Here is a 12090-nt window from a genome sequence, read left to right as displayed (position 1 = left end):
GGAATCTGATCTGCTCTCTGGTTCAGATACCATAATTACTGAGTTCAATCATCCATATAGTAGTGAGATCTTTATATACAACTTTGCATATTCACCTAGCCTCTGGGTGAACACTTCTAGAATAAGGAGCTAGATCAGTACTTAACAAGCTTTGTACTGAGCTGAAAATATAAGTTCAAAGCCTGATAGTGTTTTAAACTATTTTTTTTCTACCAATATAACTGTCCTAGAGCAGCGGTCTCCAACATTTTTGGCATCAGAATCTAATGCCTGATGATCTGAGCTGGTGATGCTAGTGCTGGGTAGCAGCTGCAAATACCAATGAAACTTCACTTGCTCATTGGCCGCTTATCTCCTGCTGTGCAGCCTGGCTGCTGACCAGCCACAGACCAGCACCAGTCTGTGGCGTAGGGGTTGGGGACTCCTGTTCTTGAGTATCCACATAACTGCATGATACTGGTCAATTTAAAACTACTACACTTGCTTGAAAGACATATGGAACCAAAAGTCTGTGTCCTTTAATTTCCATTAACTGGTCATGGCTGTGCCCTCTGAAACTAATCCCTCTTCCATCTGAAAACCCATCACATATTTAAAGACACACCTCCTATTCCTCTCCTCCATTATCTCTTTTCCACATTAAATATTCTCAATTCCTTCAATTAGTCACAAGACTGCTATATAGGAGTGGTAATAGCAGCCTCAATCGAGGTACCGGTAAGGGATAAGAAATAAGAAGACATAAGCAACAAGCAGAGATAGTAGAACTAGCAACATCAGATAAATATACGAAATGTTTATAACCTCACACACAAAGATTTCAGGTCTGATGGATAATGATGCCATTAACAGAAATAGGGAGCCCCAGAGGAGGCTAACAAGACGATGAGGAATTCAGTTTGAGACACCGATTTTGAGGTTTGTAACAAGTAAACATGGAAAAGCTTTTTTCCAAGTCCCAGTCCATTAATTTACTCTAGCCAAGAAAAAGGTATGTCCATATTATTGAGAATAGTAATTACATGTCATTTAAACATAAAATATCACACTTACTTATTCATTAAGTAGTGGTTACTTCTATAAGGTACTATGAGAGATACAATGAGCCATGAAACCAGTTCCTGTCCTCATTAACCTTATATTCTAATGAGCAAGATATTTATAGCTAATCAGAACTCAAGACCACATATGGTTGACTCACAATAGAAATGAAAAGCGTTATAATCAGTAAGAGAAAATATTTTCCACTTTCCAATGAGACTATTCACACATGAAAAATATCACAGGGTAACACAAAACAAAGTCACAACTGGCATTCTTCAAATACAAATATAAAAAGGACATACAAATAAAATAAATCTTTCTATTCTGGGTGTAAATACAGGAAAACACTAGCCATATTTCTAAGGAATGAGTTAAAGTACCCTAAACAATTATGTCTATTGTTAAAGATTAATGCTTGAATTGTATCATCAGTCAAAAGAGCATTGTTTAAAATGTACACAAACACAATTGTTTTGGGTTACAAGTGGCACTGTTTGATGTCATTTTTCTCAACATTTCTCATTTTAAATAGTATATCAATTTGAAAATAGAGCTACAAGTTTAAAACCTTACAAAGATAAAAACTGTATATTCTCTTTCTGATATAACTGTTCTTGAGTTTCCTATAACTATATATTATGATACAGTCAAATTATTATGTCTACTTTAGTAGTTTTACAGGTAACTGATTTTATAGAGAGTCTATTAAAAAAACAGTTTAGTAAGAACTTAACTATATTTTAAATTGATAACATAATCACAGAAAAAAATTCAAATAATTTTGAATACTTACTTTGACTACACATCTTTAATGGGATATATTCTAAGGACATAAAATGGCAAAAAAAAAAAAAATCTTCACTGGGGAAATCTGTTGTTACTATCAGTAAAGTAATTCCAAAACTATCTTATGTGTGTTGTTGGACAGATTAGATGAGTAAATATATTGATGTAGTGGAGAATCAAAATTCTCCGTATATGAAAGGGAAATACAAATTTGAACTGAGAGAGGGTAAAGAGGAATTCTGTGGTTTTGAATTTAAATTTAAGGTCACCTATAAACTCATGATTTCTTTAAAAAAACATGTGTGTGGGTGGGTGGGGGGGGGACCCTACTTACAGGGCCTATAAACAATGAGACTCCAGTAGCTACAAGAACAGTTGACCCTTAAACAATACGGGTATGAATTGCACAAGCTGGCCCACTTATATATGGATTTTTTCAATAATTATAAATGTATTTTCTCTTCCTTATAATTTTAATAAAATTATTTCTTCAGCTTATTTTATTTTAAGAGTACAGCATATAATACATATAACATACAAAATATGTGTTAATCAACTGTTTATGTTTTCAGTAAGGCTTCCAGTCAATAGTAGGCTACTGATTTAGGGGAGTCAAAAGTTATACATGCATTTTTGACTGCATGGGGGTGAGCACCCCTAACTCCTGCATTGCTCAAAGGTTAACTGTCTTGTCAATGCCCAAATCTTGGCTTCTAAGTACTATTTCCCACTAAAATGAACCAGTGCTCCAGGGTAAAATAGCTGATTCCAGGGCTTGAACAGGGAATATACAAAGTGAGGCTGGAATATCTCATTGTGCAAAAAGTTAAGAATGTGCCCAAACACCAATGTGGACATATGCAAAGGCCACAGGAACCAGTGTGAAAGGGCTAACAAAATTTGGGATAATTTAATCATCAATAATAATAGTAACAGGTTATAACACAGTGGATAGATATTTTTTAAAAAAAGAATCCATCTACAGCCATGCCACCCTGAACGTGCCCAATCTCGTCTGATCTCGGAAGCTAAGCAGGTGTGGGCCTGGTTAGTACTTGGATGGGAGACCACCTAGGAATACTAGTTGCTGTAGGTGTTAAAAATAAATAAATAAATAAAAATAAAAAATAAACAAATAAACAAATTAATTAATTAATTAAAGAATCCTTGGATATATCGTGATACTAAAATAAAGGAGAGAGGAGGAACAGCTTTTCTTTAAAGAAGAGGATAGCCAGCAAACATATGTACAAGGATTGAGAGAACTGGAAAACCACTATTTGGCAACCATCAATGCAATGATGATTCAGGCAAGGTTCTAAAAGCACTAACAGAAAAATAAATGGTTGGAAACCAAAATACCCAATGATCTCAAAGTATCATCCCCACAAATTAATTAAGCACAAAAGGAAAAAGATACTTTTAGAATATATAAATCTGGCTAACTCAAGTGATCGATTTTAACATTACCAATAATGGGACAAATGATCATTATATTACTCCTGATGTGATGAAATAGAAAGTTTACAATATCTCCTACGTAACAGTCTTGAAAAAAAATTATTTAACTGAAACTGTGAGGAAACAATCAGACAAATTTATTTTGTGAGCCATTTTACAATACAATTGGCCTGGACTCTTTAAAAATGGCTGTCTTGAAAGACCAAACAAAAGAAAGGAAGGAGAAGAAAAAAAAAGGTGGTGATTTTTCTAGAAAAAAGAAAACAGAGATATGATGACTAAATACAATTCATAATCTCTGCTTGGATTCAGTATTTTAAAAGAAAAAAAGCTATAAGGACATTACTGGAACATTTGAGGAAATTTGCATTTTTGAATATGGCCTATACATTAGATAATATTATCAAGTCTAAATTATTTGGGTATGCTAATGGCATTATAGTTACATAGGAGAATGTCCTAGTTCTTAGGAGATGCATGATGAAGTATTTAGGAGTGAAGTATCACTATTTCTCCACCTTATTTTCAAATGGTTGAGCAAGAAAAAAAAAGTGCATATGTGTATTTAGAGAAAGCAAATGAGGCATAATGTGAATTTAGGTGAGGCATATACAATATTGTACTACTCTTTCAACTTTTTATAGGTCTGAAACTTTCAAATGAAAAAAAGGTGGGAAAAAAGATAGTGTGGAAATTAACTTTAGAGCAGCTGATCAGACTTCGTAAAGTCTAACTACTTCTTCACCTTATCCATAAGAGCTAAAAGCAAGTACAAAGTTCAGAAAGGTTTGGCTAAAAATAAAAGTAATAATCTTAACAAATAATAAGTAATTAAAACCAATCTAACATTAATTTCCTATTATAGCAGCAGACTAAACATAATGTCTGATAAGAATCTGTGAAAGATGGTATGTGGTAACTTATGTAGTATGATTGCAAATAAACAAAGTCACCTTATATAATATTTTCTCCAAGTCCAAATATGACTACCAAACAAATATTTTCTCCAGTTGAGCTCTACTGGCTATAAGGAACTCTAAAGTTTAAATGTTGTCAAAAAAGTCCAGATGGTCTCAGACCCCATATCACTATAATAATACTAATACTAATACTAATAATAAACTCTATACCAAGAGTTTTGTTAAGTTATGTATATATCATCTCATTTAATTCTCACAACTCTATAAGACAGGTATTATTATTATCCTATTATAGATTTTTAAAAACAACAAAGGCTTAAAACAGCTTCTTCAAGGTCATACTGCTAGTAAATAGCAAAACACACCTTGAATCCAGGTAGTCTGACTCTAAAGTCCATGTTCTTTGCTCTACACATGCTACTGCTTCACTATGAAATGTAAAATTTAAATAATAAACTGATTGTTTGATTCAATATTGCCAAAATTACACAAAGGAAATATTTCAAAGAAAAATCAAAAACATATCCTTTTTTCTCTAATACACTTTTAATATATACATATATACCAACTGAATGAAGTAAAAATTTAACAGGATGCCCAATTTACTGCCAAATCCCAAGTGAAAATAAAGATGAAAATATAATTCTTACTGAGTTACCTATTCATATATATGGTTGAATGTTACCTATAAATTCAAAACAAATACCTACTCACTCAAGAAAAAAAATATTGTAAAAACTTGTTTCAGGTACACCATTCCTCAAATATACTTAATAAGTAAACAACGACATAAAAGAAAAAAAATGAATAATTAAGAAATTAACCCTGAACAGATGTCACAATAAAAAGTATATATTAACAAACAAAGCATGTCCCATCAAACCTGGTCATCTTACAATGTTCTCTATCTCAGTGAACTATACCACAGTACATCCAGTTACATAAGCCAAAAAGCTAGAGGTGGCAGATGGCACCTTCCTCTCCCTCATTCCTCATATCTAATCCATCATCCAGTGCCACCTCCTAAACACCTCTAAAATCCATTCACTTCTACCTATCCTCAAGACCACTTTGTCCAAGAAAATATCACCTCTCCATATCCACACTCTTATCCCCTCTGTAATTAGTTTTTCTTCCGTATTACACCAAGTACTTCTTCATAGCACTTACAACAGCTGCAACTTTAAATTTCTTTGATGGAAACTGTGTTTTGTGCCTGCCTCCCCTGTTATGCAATACGTTCTATGAAAGCAGAGACTGTATTTACTGACCACCATATGACTGTGGCCTAAAACAGTGACTAGTTAATAAATGCTAAATGACCGAATGTAGATCAAGGATTACAAATTTATAAACAGCCCGCCCCCCTCCAAAAAAAAAAAAGTGGTTATAAGGCTCACTAACCATCATAAGGAGTACCTTATTTCATCATTTCTAGATCACACATTTTTACATTTTAACTCTGAAACTGAATGCATCTTACAGTTGACAATCTTTAATTGGAATTTTTTTTTATAGCAGTTCATAAAATAATGACATCTTAGAATAAAAAAAAATCATGACTTGATAAAATAGGAAAATCTACAATACACCTGGTCCACTCAGTTCAAACATGGTAATCTAGCTTCTCTTCTTTGGACACCATCCTACTTCAAACATTCAATAATTAACAGAGCCTACTGGTTCTTTCACCAACAGCTATTAAATCCATTCCATTCTTCCATTCCCATTACAATAACACTAGATCATCTAATTCCTCATTGCCTCATAGCTGAGCTCTTGTTTCAAATTTAACCAACACTGCGCATGTACTACATTCAAGAAACTGAGCTACAAAGCAGTCCAGTTACCTGTCCTTCCTTCTAATCTCTCTCCCCTACAATCTAGAATTTTGTTCATTTTATGACTCAAACTGGAATTACTTTCTACCCAATTTCTACCTACTAAATCCCTACTTATACTTAAGTACTATGTCAAATCTCATCTTCATCAAATCTTCCTTAATCTCTTTTCAACTTTAACATTCCAAAACACATAAAATCTAATGCATATTGGCTATATTTTCTGCTTCTTGAAGGCAAACTTTATGTCTCATATATTCTGTTAGAACCGCAAGCTCCTTATGAGCAGGACTTTTGTCTGTTTTGTTCACTGTTGTATCCCCAGCACCTAGAATATCTGGTACATAACAGCTGCTCAGCAAGTATGTATTGAATTAATGCTCTTTGTAAATTCCTGGGTAGAGAACAAATCTTTGCAGCTATGTAAGCCAATCTTCACAGTGGGAAAAGTCAAAAAGAACTGGACTAAGTAACTTGAATTCTTTTAGCTTCAGTTTCCTCATCTGCTAAATGTAAATAATGTTCAATAGCTCACTGAGTTGTTATAAGCATTAAATTCAATAATGCTTTAATAGTACAGACCTGAGGGCAAGCAGATGCTCTCAATAAATGTTTTATTTTGTGTCTATAGTCAAATAGTAATAAGTATTTAATAAATGCCTACTTAACTGAATAAAATCTCAGGAAAAATGTAAAAAGTTTGAGTAACATCAAGCTTCATCAGTTATCTAATAAAGAATTCTTTGAGTGAATTAATTCTGAAATATTTACATTTAGCCCCAAATACTAAGCATGGCTGAAACCATTTCTGATTAAATAGGAATAATCCTAATTTGACAGGGTACAGGTATTAATATTTATATTTTAGTGACACACATAGATTATATTGGACTGCTTAAAGAAAAACAATGATTTTACTACTAGAATTTCTATAGTGCAATAATTAGAAGAAAAGCTGCAAACTTGAGTTATATGGTCTCCCAAAAGCCAGGAAGCACAAAAATTTCTGTCTACAAAACATCGGTTAATAGTATACAATGCTGTTTTATCAGATCAAAATATACAGAAATTCCTCATAAGCAATTATAACAAACAAATCTTTCGATATATTTGCATTCATTTTACAGAAAAAGAACATCAGGTAAATGGTTTTTAAACTTTTTAATAAACAATTCCAAAAACTGGCCACTTTTTAACTTTAAACAGTTTCCAAAATTTTACAGGGAATGAACTGATAATTAATTCAATACAGCATCAGATTATTGGACTAATTAGAAACTCTTCTTTTATTAGGGAAAAAGTTTTATTACTTTGTAAATTGAAACATACAGACTTTACCTTTCAAAGCTTTTCCAATCCCTCTAGGTACTTTCAATGACTAATAATCTAATTAAAAATTCCTAGCAACCAAGGAGGAAAGAGTATTTCCTTGTCTATCTGCTATTAATTGACAGAAAATCACTGCAAAATTCCACTGGCGACATAGGTTCCGAGTAGGAAGAGAGAAAAATAAACCTAAATAAGTAATCCAGATACAAAGAGATGTAGGATGAGGTATTCTCCTCTAACTATAGGTTAGCTGCGAACTCCCTGTGGGAAAATAATCGATATAAAATGAAAATGTAAGCCAAGGAAATCTCAAGAAACATAAACTCCATAAGCAGACATGCTAAGTTGACCACTGACGTCTTTCCTATTTACCAGTCATGATAAGAGTGTATTCGAGCCTCCAACCTAAAAAGCCCTTTGACGTGGATGGAGGTTGGCAGAGCTGAGAGTGAGCAAGAACGCAGTAAAGTGATTAAACGAAGTGATTAAACGAATGAGAAAGCCTTAAGATACTCAGGTGAGTGTGTTAAGGTATGAAGCAATAAAAAGGCCCAAATAGAGGGTAAGGAGATGGGAATGAGAATGCTGAGATCTCAGGAATCCGATTTTTTGGTTTGTTTGGGTTTTTTCCCTTCTTCTTTTCTTCAATGGGGAGAAATAGGACAGAAATAAATAGATGCGATAGCTTAGGGGACAAGAGGTCGCGCCTACAACATCTAAGAAAAGCCACAAGGAGAGGAAGAACAGAGGGGAAACAGTTGCCCACAGGAAGGATTATGGTTGCTTTGGAGCCCAGAAAGGGCAAGGAGTCCGAAGACAACACTAGAAAGGCGAGATGAGGGAGGAGCCAAAACTCTCATAGAGTCCAAACGGTTGGCCACAGGGTCTCCAATGATGGCAGCCTTCCCCCACCTTATACACACCGCCCCACCGCCACCGCGCGCGCCCACCACCAAGAAACCTGGTCATTCATGTACCAAGACACTAATTCCCAACCTTCCGCCGACTTCCCTAGCCTCAAGGCGACCCCTCACCGAAGCAGAACGGGAGAAGTGTAAAAAATGTGCACGAGCCACCAACCCGGGAAATGTTCCAGCTCTAGCGCACGCCGCCACAAAAACAGCCCGCACACACGCAGACACTCCGACCTCAGGGCCGCCGCCGCCACAGGCACCTCGAGCTCCGCGGCCACCGTAAGAAGAACGGCCTCCCCTTCAAACCCAATAGGTCAGCCGCTTCCGGGACACTAAATCCTTTGGATTGGCGGCAGCGGTAGCAGCTGCTTACGGGCCCATTGTACTCCACTGACTTCATCCATCCCTGTTTCCCCGGGTTCGCCACCCCCAGCCCCCTAAGTCATCAATACGGCAAACGCAGAGCCAAGGGAAAGTATCCATCTGTAAGCGATGTCTCTAATAAACCACATTATACCTGCCGGGAGTTCCTGTTGAACAATTGGACTTCCACTCCCAGCATGCCATGCAACACTACGACAAGTCTCTGTCGCAGAAACTACAAGATCCAGCCTGCAGTGCGACCCTCAGACTTCGCTCAGCCTCCGACGCCTGCAGACCCCAAAAGCGATTTCAGAGGACCCATTAAATCCATTATACTAATGTAGACCTTCTTACCAAGCTACTTTGGTAAAAATTGCAGTATTCCTTCCTATCCTGTTGTGAAGGTACTCTAAATCAAGAGGTAGTTGGGACTAAAGGTAAATACAGACAAAATATCAAGGAATGTGTGCGCTCATTTTCCACTTTGAAATTATTTTCAAGGATTGAAAAGACAGTCTGCCAACGCTTTTTATGAACTGGAAATTTTTATCCTCGCTCTAAGGGATGTTGAGAGAAATACTAAATTATTGCAAAGTGTAATCCTATGCCATTTTTCAGTACTGCAAGATTGTATTGAAACGACTACCAGATACGCTCCTGAATTTAACAGGAAATTGTAGTGAGAGCTGGAAGTAAAAATTAGCAGTCTGTATTACCTGACTATGAAACCATATGAGAAAGAAGATCTTTCAGAATGCAGAATTAAAAAGTTCAAAATTAAACTTGAAAATATTTTTAAGTTTCTTAATGTATTTAATGGTTTGAATTTTTTTTTTTTTTGGTATTGTTCTCACAAAAACAGGTAACTGGGAAATATATTTTCTATTATATGTTAGGGTAACCAAGTAACTAAGCATAAAGGATGTAGCAAGATCACGTAGGTAACATTTATTAGACTGAGCAAATGAAAAAACTGTTTTCTTGCCTGATTAGATAGCCTGTGGTTACATATTTTAAAACACAGAACTCTGTTTTGATTTCTTAGGACAAATAGCATGCATCTAAGAAGCTATCTGGGTCCCTTTTTATTATTTTCATTAAACTTGGATTACAAGAATGAATATATTTTATTTTCGATATTGTGCACTAACAGGCCATGAGAAAAAATGCTTGGATTCTCCAAATAAATTACATGGTACTTACACAAAATAAAATTGTATGTATACCACAAATATTGGTTTTCTATGGATTTACAGCAAAACAAATTTTAATTGGTTATAAAAACGAATTAGAATAGTTTCCATTTTTACAACCTCACACAGAAGTCACAGAGGGGAAATTATATTCTGTAACACTGACATGGCATCAGCTACCATACAAACTGGTTTCCAACTCCAGTGTGCTAAATTATGCAACACTAGCAAGTAAATATTTAAAATCTATGATCTTGGAAAACAATCTGCTGCTTTCCATACTCATGCACCAAAACAATATGAACACAGTGAGAGAAAACATTTCCTTTGGAATGATTCAGAGGTAATGATAAACTATAATTAGGTTATCTGCTATTCATAGGTATGTGTAGTAAATAAATACATAATTGCATCCTCTTATTAGGGATGTTATTAAGGAAGCCTTAAAATATGCTAAATATTTGATACACATATTTCTAAAGCAATTTCAGTGATCAATTGGGTAAATGAATGTGAAAAAGAGTTTAAAGAATACATAATTTATGTAACAATTTAGATTTTTTAGAGTCTTGCAGCTGCAGTGCTTAGCGACATTCTCTTTAAATGTGTCTTTGACTTTCCAACTCAGTCAATAGCTAACCACAGAAGAGTTAAAATTGGACAAGATGTTCATTTCAATTCAACAAATGTATCATGAATGCAGCTAGGGGCTAAGGCACTACAGTCTGTTTCTGAAGCACAGATAATTTTGATAAGAAAGATTTAACGAGAAATGAAAAGATAAGAAACTTTATTGGAATGGAAAATAGAAAGTAAAATATGTGTAACATCAACTTTAATAATCACTTATGCATTTGGTTCATTGGAACTCTATCATAGCTCATATACCTTCTAAAAGTTAGGAGCAGAATCTTAAACATGTGTCTCTCTTAGCTCTAAGCACAGTATTTTGTACAGAGTGACTGCCTCTCCATAATTATATGTGGGAGTTCACAGTGATGACTGAGTCCCTGAAACTCCCTTCTAATTCATACTATACAGTTTTAGTATGTTATTATTTTTAAATTAATAATTTGAATTATATAATAAAGTAGCTATTAAAACCAGAATATTTGATTAATCAGAACACTACACTCAAAAATTATGGACAGCAATTTACTGCTATGTGTGTGTGTGTGTGTATGTATATATCTCTAAAAACATTTATCTTAAGTGTCAGCCCATTCTAAAATATCATCATATCCCAGGCCTACACTTTGAAAACATACCCGCCATTCTAATAGCAGTGATTGTAATAGAGCTCCAGATTTTTGTTAGTAAACTTTTAATGCTTGACTTCTACCAAGTATATCTTATCTATCTCCCTCCCAGATCCACTGAAAGATGAAGCTTCTGTTTAATAGATAAATATGTTCCATGAATGCCTGACCAAGGATATTATTCTGAGATAAATTGAATTCAGCCTTGATAAAGTGAATACCTTGTAGACTTCTAAAAGCTAAAAAATTATTTTAGGAAAAAATTGGTGAAAACGTGCCTCACTTCCAAGTGACATTGTTACTATCACCTCTCCTATACCTTCAACCTCTCTCTACTTCCCCCTTAACCTCAGCCTACAAACATTCACAGAATCTCCATCATTTTGAAAGCAACTCCATTGGACTCAGTTTCGCTCCTAAATGTAATGTTATTCCATCTTCTTTTTCCTTTCATAGCCACATTTCAGCAAGTGCTACAAAGTAAACATTAGCCTTGAAATGCAACACAGGATCTATTCACAGCTAATATTTATTAAACACCCATCACTGTGCTGAATCCTGGAAATGTAAAGAGAATTCAGATAAGAAACTTATGGTCCCACAATACAGTGTGGTAGAACAGAGATATGGACAAGATGTTAAGAGAACAGGGAGTGTCCGTTACTCTCAAATTTAGGGATCCTAAAGGAGGAAGTTCTGAGATAATTTAAATGACAAAAATAATTATTAAGTAACTTCAGAAAAGGGAGATTCAACCAGTATAGGATAACCCATAAATTCATTACAGCTGGAACATGACAGTGGGAAAGCAGTACAATAATAAGGTTGGAAAGTCAGACTGAAGCTATTTCGTAAAGAGGTGTTATATGCTATAATAAAAATCTGGGACTTTAACCTGGTTATAAAAGAAACCATTTAGGGAATGACATAATTGGATTGCATTTGAGGCTGCTGGTGAGTATCGTAAGCAAGTCAGTTAT

General features: G+C 34.8%; 1 protein-coding gene and 1 pseudogene across 3 annotated transcripts in view; one reads left to right on the top strand and one right to left on the bottom strand.

Moving 5' to 3' along the window:
* ATG4C (autophagy related 4C cysteine peptidase) overlaps positions 1–8875 on the bottom strand; it is a 67654-nt gene extending 58779 nt beyond the window's left edge. Inside the window, exon 1 of one of the 3 annotated variants that reach the window (XM_039888140.1) lies at positions 8813–8875. The gene's annotated coding sequence lies outside the window, so the exon portion shown is untranslated. Of the gene's footprint in view, positions 1–8415; positions 8598–8812 lie in introns of those variants that run through there. The other 2 variants (XM_039888131.1, XM_039888135.1) reach the window with 2 other exon arrangements.
* LOC120623058 (uncharacterized) lies at positions 2808–2926 on the top strand (annotated as a pseudogene).
* Positions 8876–12090: the final 3215 nt, after the last annotated feature.

Source organism: Pteropus medius, unplaced genomic scaffold (assembly GCF_902729225.1).
Source record: "Pteropus medius unplaced genomic scaffold, Ma_sr-lr_union100, whole genome shotgun sequence".
Taxonomy (NCBI): domain Eukaryota; kingdom Metazoa; phylum Chordata; class Mammalia; order Chiroptera; family Pteropodidae; genus Pteropus; species Pteropus medius.
This window is presented reverse-complemented; position numbering and strand designations above follow the sequence as displayed.